Source organism: Primulina huaijiensis, chromosome 4, assembly GCF_012295235.1.
Source record: "Primulina huaijiensis isolate GDHJ02 chromosome 4, ASM1229523v2, whole genome shotgun sequence".
NCBI classification, from domain to species: Eukaryota; Viridiplantae; Streptophyta; class Magnoliopsida; order Lamiales; family Gesneriaceae; genus Primulina; species Primulina huaijiensis.
In genome coordinates, this window is record NC_133309.1 from 7,712,262 (window position 1) to 7,724,546 (window position 12,285).

A 12,285-nucleotide genomic window follows, 5' to 3' on the forward strand; every position below is an offset into this window, starting at 1 on the left:
TCTGTAGCTCAGCCAGAGAGGCGGGCGTCATCTGTTCATTCATTCCATCCAGCCCCTACATCGACACAGCCCAGAGCTAGGGGTAGCCAGACGGTGAGCCAGCCGTCGAGACAGCAAGCTCGAGTGTTTGCGCTGACAGAAGAGCAGGCTCAGGATGCCCCTGATGACGTGATAGCAGGTAACTGTTCTATTTCCGGTTATCCTGCTTATGTACTGATAGATACAGGTGCATCACATGCATTCTTATCTGAGCGTTTTGCATTGACATATGCATTGCCTATTGAGTCGTTGTCTACTGTAGTGTCTGTCTCTTCTCCTTTGGGGATAGGGTTGATATCAGTGACATCTGTTAGATCGTGTTTACTACAGTATGATGGGCATGAGATAGACTTAGACTGTGTTGTACTTGGGTTATCTGATTTTGATTGCATTATTGGTATCGACATGCTAACCAAGTACAGAGCGACAGTAGACTGTTTCCACAAGATTGTTAGATTCAGACCAGAGATGGCTGAAGAGTGGAAGTTCTACGGCAAAGGGTCTAGAGCTAGGATTCCTTTGATTTCAGTGTTGTCTATGACTCGATTACAACAGAAAGGAGCAGAGGGGTTCCTTGTCTATTCAGTTGATTTACTGAAATCGAGTCCTACCTTGGCAGATGTGCCAGTGGTTTGCGAGTTTGCAGATGTGTTCCCCGATGAGATTCCGGGATTGCCTCCAGTTAGAGAGGTAGATTTTACCATCGACCTAGTACCAGGTACGGTTCCTATTTCTCGAACTCCTTATTGAATGGCACCGATAGAGTTGAAAGAATTGAAAGAACAGCTTGAAGATTTGCTGGCCAAGGGATATATCAGACCGAGTGTATCTCCTTAGGGCGTACCAGTGCTATTCGTGCGAAAGAAATACGGTTCGATGAGATTGTGTATCGATTACCGGCAACTGAACAAGGCAACAGTAAAGAACAAGTACCCATTGCCTCGAATCGACGATTTGTTTGATCAGTTGCAGGGATCCTCTGTCTATTCCAAGATCGACTTGCGATCTGGATATCATCAGATGCGAGTCAGAGATGCAGATATACCGAAGACTGCATTCCGAGCCAGGTATGGACATTTCGAGTTTATTGTCATGCCTTTTGGTTTAACGAATGCACCAGCGATGTTTATGAGCCTGATGAACCGTGTCTTTCAGAGGTACTTGGATGAGTTTGTGATTGTATTTATAGATGATATTTTGGTTTATTCCAAGAGTCTGATTGAGCATGCTGATCATTTGAGAACTGTATTGAGAATTTTGAGATTAGAGAAATTGTATGTTAAACTGTCAAAGTGTGAGTTTTGGTTGAGACAGGTGGTGTTTTTGGGGCATATTATATCTGGACACGGTATATCTGTCGATCCGAGCAAAGTCGAGGCAGTGATTAATTGGCCTAGACCAACTTCTGTGCCAGAGATACGCAGTTTCATGGGTCTGGCAGGATACTATCGACGATTCATCCGAGATTTTTCCAGTATAGCGAAGACAATCACTCAGTTGACCCAGAAGAATGCGCCTTTTATTTGGTCAGAAGCATGTGAGTCGAGCTTTGTAGAGTTGAAGAAGAGATTGACTAGTGCTCCAGTTCTGACGATACCTTCAGGTACGGGTGATTTTGTTGTATATTGTGATGCATCTCACAGAGGATTAGGATGTATTCTTATGCAGCGAGGACATGTGATTGCATACGCTTCGAGACAGCTGAAGCCACACGAGAGTCGATACCCAATTCATGATCTTGAATTGGCGGCTATCGTTTTTGCATTGAAGATCTGGCGTCACTATCTGTATGGGGAGAAATTTGAGATCTACTCTGATCACAAAAGCCTGAAGTATCTGTTTTCTCAGTCAGAGTTGAATATGAGACAGCGACGATGGCTTGATCTGCTGAAAGACTTTGATTGCGAGATCAAGTATTATCCAGGGAAGTCAAATGCAGCAGCGGAGGCTTTGAGTCGAAAGGTATGTTCCTTATCCTTGTCGACGATAGGTGTTTCGAATATGATAGAAGATTGTTGCTTTTCTGGATTAGCATTTTATACAGATAGTAGGCCGTTGCGACTTGCCACTATTCAGTGTGAACCAGATTTGATTGTTCATATCAAAGAGGCACAAAGAACCGATCAGAGTGTTCAGAAGTCGATTGATATGGTCAGATCAGGACATATTTCTGAGTATCAGGTACGTGATCATGCTTTGTATGTGAATAACCATCTTGTAGTGCCAGATGTTTCAGATTTGAAACAACAAATACTGTCAGAAGCGCACTGTAGTCGGTTCAGTATTCATCCTGGCGGCAGGAAGATGTACAATGATCTGAAAACACAATTCTGGTGGAAACAGATGAAGACAGATATTGCAGAATTTGTTTCTAAGTGCTTGAATTGCCAACAAGTGAAGGCTGAAAGAAAGAAGCCCGGAGGGTTACTTCAGAGTTTAGCTATTCCTGAATGGAAATGAGATCACATTTCCATGGATTTCGTCACGAAGTTACCACGATCATCCCGAGGCTGCGATGCAATTTGGGTAGTGATAGATAGATTGACCAAATCCGCATGCTTCATTCCGTACAAGATGACGTACAGATATGATCAGATGGTCAAGATATATGTCCGAGAGGTGGTCAGATTACATGGTGTGCCGAAGACGATCATATCAGATCGTGATCCACGATTCACTGTACACTTTTGGCACAATCTACAGCAGGCTCTAGGTACAACTTTACACTTGAGTACTGCTTACCATCCCCAGACAGACGGACAGTCAGAGCGGACTATCCAGACTTTAGAAGATATGCTGAGAGCTGTAGTACTAGATTTTGGTACTAGTTGGCAAGATTCACTAGCTCTTTGTGAATCCTCGTACAACAACAGCTACCAGACTAGCATCGAGATGGGACCGTTTGAGGCTTTATACGGAAAGAAGTGCAGATCTCCGTTGGACTGGGATGACATCTCAGAGGTACCAGAACTTGGGCCGGATATGATTCATGAGATGACTGAGAAAGTAAAGATAATTCTGAAGCGAATGAAGACGGCACAAGATAGACAGGCGAAGTACGCGAACGTCAGACATAGACCGTTGGTGTTTGAGCAGGGAGACAGAGTATTCTTGAAGATTTCTCCTTTCAGAGGCGTTGTCAGATTTGGCAAACGTGGGAAATTGTCTCCTCGATACGTCGGTCCGTACGAGATTCTTGAAAAGATTGGCGATCGTGCGTATAGAATTGCTCTTCCTCCATCTTTATATGGGATATATGACGTCTTTCATGTATCAATGTTGAGTAGATATATGCCAGATAGTTCTCATGTCATTCAGCCTGACGAAGCCGAGCTAGATCAGACTTTGAGTTACGTTGAGCAGCCGATTCAGATTCTTGATCGAAAAGAGAAACAGCTCAGAACGAAGAATATTCCGTTGGTGAAAGTCCAGTGGAGTTGTCATGGCACTGAAGAAGCCACTTGGGAGACAGAATCAGAGATGTGACAGAGATATTCCGAGTTATTTCTATGATGTGAGTACTTATTTAGTTTTGATTATATTACTCCTTTACTTGCTTTGATTGATTGCCTACGAGTTCGAGGAGGAACTCATCTCTTAGAGGGGGAGAATTGTAAGGCCTGAAATTTGATAACACTCTTTTTAACTATTATTGTTAATGGAGGCATGAGGAAGGAAAGGAAAAGTGAAGAAATGTAATGGCAAGAAGCCTCGGACAGAAAAGTTGGCGCCCGAGCGGTAGGAAACGACCGCCCGAGCGCCAGTGCATGCTAAGTGTAGCATTCGAATAGAACATACCGCGCCCGAGCGGTAACTTTTGACCGCCCGAGCGCCAATGTAGAACAAAGATTGTGCGCGGACAAAACATCTCGCGCCCGAGCGGTGAAGTTTTACCGCCCGAGCGCCGATTGTAATGCACGAAAATTTAGAGGAAGACACGTATGATATGGCATGCAAGATATATATATCAATTGTCTTCATTTCTTCAGAGATTCAGTAGCAAAGAACCGAGAGCAATTCCAGAAAAGGTGCAAGGTTTCTTCCTAGCTTAAATTGTTGGTTTTGCAAGATCCAACCAACCGAAATTGAATCCGAGCTTAGATTCTTGCTCCTCTTGACAAGGGCTTCGAAAAGGTATATGTTTTAATGTTTTCCAGCATGTTTTGATATTTGTGTGTTGAAGAAATTCATATATGCTTGATAGTAGATGTTGTTGAGATGATGGAACACATGTATGTGCTACTGGATTGAAAAACGGATAGGATATGAGATTATTGTGAAATTCCAGCAGGTATTGAGTAAAGATTATGCAAATATCAGCATGGTAAATTATGATCTTGAGGAGTATGACTTGTTGAGATTATATTCAAATGGATATGTGAGTTATTGTCATTGATTAATATTGTTTGAGTTGATCGGTATCGCAAGATTACGCCGTTATGCCGTCGAATCGTATCGAGATTGATTATTAATTCGTATATGTGTTGATTTGAGTTAGAAATTGATAGAATGCATCTTGAATGTATCATTTCAGAGTTGATATTGACAGATTCGACATCGAGACTTCTACTACGACAAAGACTGTGCAACAAAAGGTATAATTCAATGTTGATTCGGGAAGATACAACTCGAGCTAGATTCGACTTGAGTTTCCCTAAATCACATACTAGATGATTATTACCTTGTTATGCTTTATTTATTTATTTATTTATTTATCTTAAAGCATTGAGATAGGAGAGTCCTTGGTAGATTAGCCAAGCCGGATGTTCGGTTGTGTCGATGGGCGTAGGAGAAGATTCACTCCTATTGTAGACATTCGTTGCAAAGGACCGAAGTCTGGAAATAAGATGTACCTCCACCCCGATTGGGAGAGTAGGTGGGAGACTTGTTACGTCTTATTCACACCGGGATCCCTAGACTTAGAGTCGAGTCAAAGATATGAATTTGATTTACGTTGCCCGATTTAGATTAGTTGTGTTTCATAGACTATGGAACATATTCCTATTGTTTACATTCATGATAGTTTGTTCATGATTTATATTGTGTATATGCATGTATACATTGTTTTATACTGGGATTTATTCTCACCGGAGTTTCCGGCTGTTGTTGTGTCTGTATGTGTGCATAACAACAGGTGGGGCAGGATCAGGGTCGAGACGAGGATGATTGAGAGTTGATAGCGTGGTGATCACGGGCGTAGCAGAAGAACTAGTTGTTGTATTAGACATGTATTAATAACACTAGTTTGATTGTATGAATGAAACAAGACATGTATTTGCTTGTAATGAAATGCAATAAATCTTATGTATGTGTAGTATGTTAAGAGCAAATTTTTTGACCCATATTTTCTAACAAAGATCCAATTAATCGAAAAGATAATCGAGTTAGATCCCGGGTCCCCACAAATATCAATTTCACATCATCATCATCCATATCATCAATCTCATCGACAACTTACTAAAACTAAATCAAGTAGGAGCAAGTAATACGAATAAATCAAACACATACGCACAATTCATTTGTGCCTATAAGTGTACACAAGACTCAATCGAGCATTCCCAGCTATGCTCTGATACCACTCTGTGTGGGGCCCTTAGCTCTTAATCGTTATTACAATGCAAGTTGATTAGGGTTAATTAATTACAGCGGAAAACGAGTTTAAATTTTCTTTACAATGAGCCCGAAATATGCTATTTGAATACTAAAAATAGTATTTCATCTCACATCATAAAACATGCCCACACATTATCAAAACAACTCATACAACAACAAAACATATCCTCGGGACATACCCCGGTATATAGATACATAACATATATACTGGGAAAAACCATGAAACCTCAACTCAAACTGTGACTCCCGCCAGAGTACCATCTCCGGTCTCCTGATATCCTGGAGTACCTGTCATTGTCCACATACAAAGACAACAACAGCCCCATTTGGGGTGAGCAAAGCTCAGTCTGAAGCAACCACAATATATACCACAGATATCTAAACAATGATATATGATATGCAATGCATGTATGTCGTGGAGGTATTAGGTCAAATTCCCATCCACTGAGCACATGTCAGAGTCAATCGAATCGCTATCAAATCAATGCTCGAGCTGGCACACCGGCCTCAATCAGGGATACTCATATGATAACGTCGACAAAGCGTCATCAAATCCCAAATCTCAATCAATCATCGAGGCCACAAATGACTATGCTTTAAGGGTCATGTAATACCAAACATAGCATTGTGTTCACAAACCCCAGAATCAAATCAAATCATATCAGGGTATCCAAGGATCATAGCTCAACGTGCATGTCATGTATGCCACAGCAACTCAACAAATAAGGCATATAGACATGTATCTCAATCCAATCAATCAAACATATATCATATAATACAGATACCTGTCGTATGTTACCCGGTCGCAACATACCTCAATTCTTCGTTCCAGTCGATGTAGCTTGAAGATATCAGTATAATAATATATCTACATCAATAATATATTCATTTCAATCAATAACCTCATTCAAACTCAACAATATAAGTTTCAAATATCTTTTGAAACTTCAAAAATTCATATCAAATTCAAATCATATCATAATTCAATTACGACTTCAGAACTTAGTTTCTTGTCGGTTATTCTACCGCATATATTTATCAGAATTAATAATAACTGACAAATAATTCTTCAATCTCAATCCAACGATTAAAATTCTCTAATTATAATACATTAGGAATAATTCAAAATAACATCATTATAATCATCTCTTCTTCGTTAAAATCATACACTATTCAACAATCTTCAATTTCTGTATGATTTAACAATTTATCGGAGTTATTCCAAAAATCGACGAATTTCAAACATCACCAAAAATATAAAATTTATCCCTCAAATCGAAGACCTCGTGTCAACGATCTCAAATCTGAAGTCGGTTCGTCGATTGGATAAACTGATAAATCACACGATCGAAAAGAAAATCGAAAATCCTTAATTCTCTCTTTTCTCTCTCTCTCACGTCTATCTACTCTCTCTACAGGAGGTTGTGGAATTCATACGTGAATTCCAACGACTCAAAGTTATTTAAATTTATTTTTATTTTTTTAATATTATACTATATTATTTTATTATTATTATATTAATAAAATAATATAATATAATATATTTATATTATTTAACTCTTTAACACCGGTATATCACTTTGGACTAGCCAAACAATCCAATTTTTCAAAACTCGAAACATGAAACTTCTATATCTTTGAGTTTTCTATGTTATATCCAAATCTCAAATCATTTGGACTTCATATGAGCAGGATATGTCACTAATTACCATTTTGTCCTTAAAATTAATTCATTATTTTTCAACTTATTTACGAAAATGTCATCGAAATAAATTGAATATTTTTCAACTTATTTAAAAAAATACCATCAATACTATTTTAGTCTCGGGGTCTCACAAAGAGGTAGACACTACGCTTATCACAGGTAACCTAGTCATTTAACGTTTTTACATTGCTTACTACCGCATAAAATGTTAAATTGGTTATTAAAGTTAGTTTGGGAACAAGATTTAACCTAGAGGAAAATTAGGTTGCATGATCTACCTTAGTTAGATTTAAGTTATGATTTTAGAAACCATAGAAAATGACTTGAATGTTGTGCTTTATTTTATGTGAAGGATGTAATGCTTCTAAATAAAAAGTTTAGGGCCAAAATTAAAGGAAATCATAACTAAGGGGTTGAATGAAGATATCAAATCTATTGGGGGTTAAATGTGCAAATTTTGAAATTTTAAGGTCTAAAATACAATTTTCGATAATTAAGGGACCAAAATGAAAGTACCGAAATTCTTAAGGGCCATGAATGCAATCTCGGAAACCTCAAGGACTAAAATGGAGAAATTCGAAAATGTAAGGACCTTAATGTAATTATCTGAAATCTTTGGGGGCTAATTTGCAAATTTCAAAAAATTGAAGGGCTAAAAACGCAATTTTTCCAGAAATGCTTAAGTTCAACACGCAATCTTCACCTAACTTTGGGAATTAATGATAGAAAATCCTTAAGCTTCAACACGAAACAAAATTAAAAGACATTTTCACCGCAGGAAGGATTATCGTTCAAGGAGTAGCTACCTATGCATTGCTAGATTCAGGGGCTACACATTCTTTCATATCCGAAGCCTTTACCAAAAGACTGAATATTATTCCTCAAGTTATGGGTTTGGGTTTCAAAGTTACTATTCCGTCCGGTGATCAATTGCACACATCCAAAATTGTCAAGAATCTGGAGCTTCGTTTATTCAAAGATGTTGTCCGGGCAGATCTTATTGTCCTTCCTATGCCCGAATTCGATATAATACTTGGGATGGATTGGTTATCAGCGAATGGAGCTTCAATTGATTTTCGTCAGCGATCGGTATCTATTAGGCCACCTAGTGGTAAATCTTTTGTCTTTGAGGCGGCGAGAAACAAACAAATGCCGCACATCATCTCTTGTCTATGTGTGAGGAAGCTCATTAAGCGTGGATGCCAAGCTTATCTAGCATGTGTCACTACTACACATGCATGTACCAGTTAGAAGTTAGAAGATGTTGATATTGTGAGGGATTTTCCTAGCGTCTTTTCCGAGGACGTTTCTGGTATTGCACCTGACCGTGAAGTGGAATTCTCTATTGATCTTATGTCGGGCACCGTTCCTATATCTAAAGCACCTTATCGTCTAGCACCCGCTGAAATGAAAGAATTGAAAGATCAAATCCAAGAAGTGCTAGACAAGGGTTTCATTCGCCCTAGTTATTCTCCATGGGGCGCACCGGTATTATTTGTGAAGAAGAAGGATGGTAGTATGCGTCTTTGAATCGATTATCTGGAACTTAACAAGGTCACTATCAAAAAAAAATATCCACTGCCAAGAATTGAAGATTTATTTGATCAGTTGCAAGGAGCCGCGGTATTTTCAAAAATTGATCTGCGATCTGGATACCATCAATTAAAAGTGAAAGAGTCTGATGTGCACAAGACAGCATTCCGTACTAGATATGGGCACTAAGAGTTTATGGTCATGCCATTCGGTCTGACTAATGCACCAGCGATCTTCATGGATCTCATGAATCGCGTATTTCAGCCGTATCTGGATCAGTTTATTATAGTCTTCATTGATGATATATTGATTTATTCGAAGAACAAAGAGGAGCATAGTCGTCATTTGAGGACAACACTACAAGTACTACAAGATAGGAAGCTATATGCAAAATACAGCAAGTGCGAGTTTTGGCTTGATAGAGTGGCATTCTTAGGCCACATCATTTCTAGTAATGGCGTTAAAGTTGATCCAAGCAAAGTCGAGGCAGTGAAAGAGTGGCCAGTACCGAAGAGTGTTTCCGAGATTCGCAGTTTTTTGGGACTTGTCGGCTATTATCGCAAATTCATCAAGGGATTCTCATCCATTGCAGTACCATTGACATCCTTGACTAAGAAGAATGCAAAATTTATTTGGGGATCCGAGTGTCAAGACAGTTTTGACAAGTTGAAGCAAGCCTGACATCAGCACCAGTGTTATCTATGCCATCAGGGCAAGGGGAGTGTGTTCTTTATACCGACGCTTCTAAACTTGATTTGGGCGCAGTTCTGATGCAAAACGACCGGGTTATCGCCTATGCATCAAGACAGTAGAAAATTCATGAAAAGAACTACCCTACTCACGACCATGAGCTTGCAGCAGTAGTCTTTGCACTAAAAATTTGGAGACATTATCTTTACGGGGAGAAGTGCATGATATTCACCGATCATAAGAGCTTGAAATACTTATTCACCCAAAAAGAGTTGAATATGAGACAGCGCAGATGGCTTGAGCTAGTAAAAGATTATGATTGTGACATTAGCTAGCATCCGGGAAAAGCTAATGTAGTGGCAGACGCACTGAGTAGAAAAGCAGCAGTTATCACTCATTTATCACTCCAAAGACCGCTGCAGTCCGAGATACAGCGGTTTGCGCTTACAGTTTATGCTAGGGGCAAGGCCCCTAATCTTGCCACATTATCAGTACAGCCGACTTTGAGAGACAAAATTCGTGACGGGCAATCTACTGATGAGCAGTTGCAAAAGTGGAGAGCTAGAGATGAAGCCAAGGGCCGGAATTTATATTCAGTATTGGACGGTTTGGTCCGTTATCGAGACCGTCTATGGGTTCCTAGTGACGACTCCTTGAGAAATCTTATTATGAAGGAAGCCCGTGACACCATATTCCATTCATCCGGGCAGCACAAAAATGTATAGAGATCTGCAGTTGTTATATTGGTGGCCAGGCATGAAGAGAGACATTCTAAGATATGTATCCGAGTGTTTGAATTGTCAGCAAGTCAAAGCAGAGCATCAAAGACCAGCGGGAAAATTGAAGCCACTCCCTATTCCCGAGTGCAAATGGGAGAACATCACTATGGACTTTGTGGTGGGATTGCCAAAGACACTTAAGGGATTCAACGCTATATGGGTGATAGTTGATCGTCTCACTAAATCAGCGCATTTTCTACCTATCAAGACGACTTTCACCATGATTCAGTACGCCAACTTGTATATCCGAGAGATCGTTCGTCTGCGTGGGTGTAGAGCCCAAATTCGTACGCGTAAAACCCATGCATTATTTATTTGTTAAATCAGTTATTTAATTTAAAATGATTTTCTTAGCGATGCATAATTTATTTAAATGTATTATTTTAAATTAGTCATGTTTATTGTGATGCACGTTAAAATGTCTTTCGAGTTTCATGTTTCAGGCGATTATTCGAGGCGGAAGTGAGGAAAAGAGACCGGTGACGATTTTGGCGATTTTAAACATGGTATTTTATTTTAAGTTATGAATGGGGCATTTTAACCAATTTATTAAGTTATTAGTATTTTAAAGTCTAATTTATTTATTTAGTGATTCAAGAGTTTAAAACTTTTAAAGTTAGCATTTGGTTTGTGTTATTTTTAATTAGGGGATTTTATTTAAAGGTTAGTAGGGATAGTATTTTAATTAATTGGTTAATTGAGTAACATTTTAATTAGTATATTGATTAGCATGGTTAATGGTTTAATTAAGCAAAAAATCACTCCCTACATAATTCTAACACACGCACACACACTCTACACACACACATACACGTATCACACAACACACACAAACACATACTCATCCATCCATTCATATTTTGGAAAAGAAAACCTAGGGATCTACAAGTTCTTGCAGCCGCCCCATCCCCTTCAATTCCAGCAAAGTTTTGTCGAATTTTCTTCAAAGAAAATCGCACCAAGTTCGTCCCGGATCACCCTCGCTTCTATCTCCGCTTCGGTATCGTCATTTCGGTATTTTTAAATATCAAAGACACGAATAATCTTTCTTTTGCTGCATCGATCATGTCATATTATGTGTTGCGTTGTTTTATGCATAAAATATATGTGTTACGTTCGTCGTTTGAGCGGAAAATGATTTGGATCAGTTTTGAAATAGATTTTAGATCTGAAAACTCGTTTTTACTATTTTTTAAAATACTGAGATTTTTCCGTCGTGAATCTGAGAAAACTTTCAAAATAAAAATCGTAGAACATTTTGATATCTTCGATCTGATATAAAATTCAAAATATTTGGATAAATATTGAGTGAGTTATGGCATTTTTCGTGAGACTGCTCAAACTGCGTTTTTCTGAAAAATTATGTTATTGATGCGTTCTTGAAGTTTTGTGGTTGCAGGCTTCGTTGGGGATTGACGGGTGATCGCTGCTGCATTAGGTATGCTGTTAATGATGTTGGGATGGTCATTGATGTTTTGGTTCGCGTCGTTAGGCATTTGGGAGAACGAGTAGTCGTGAAAACTATTTTGGTGTCAAAATTCGAGTTATGAGAGTTATCGCGTTGCGTGTGGTGCGTCGCTTCTTTGGGAACGTTTGGGACATTTTTATGGAGTCGAGTTTGGATCATAGTGTCCTAGGATGAGTGTCGAGGCGTTGTTCACTGTATGTGTAATCGGAATTGGAGAGTACAAGTTTCTGAGTCGCGGAGTCCAGTTTTCTCGGCGCCCGAGCGGTAACTTTTTACCGCCCGAGCGCCACCCTTTCTGTCCGAGTGTTATTTCCAGTAGACCTGGCGCTCGAGCGACCCCATCTGTAAAAATATTTTCGTTCTTTCTCCTTTTCAAGTTCTAATAGTGAGTTCAGGTCTTTTATGGTTGGGAAATGTTCACACGACACCTTAGAGTTTGTTTCGGGGTTTAATGTCAT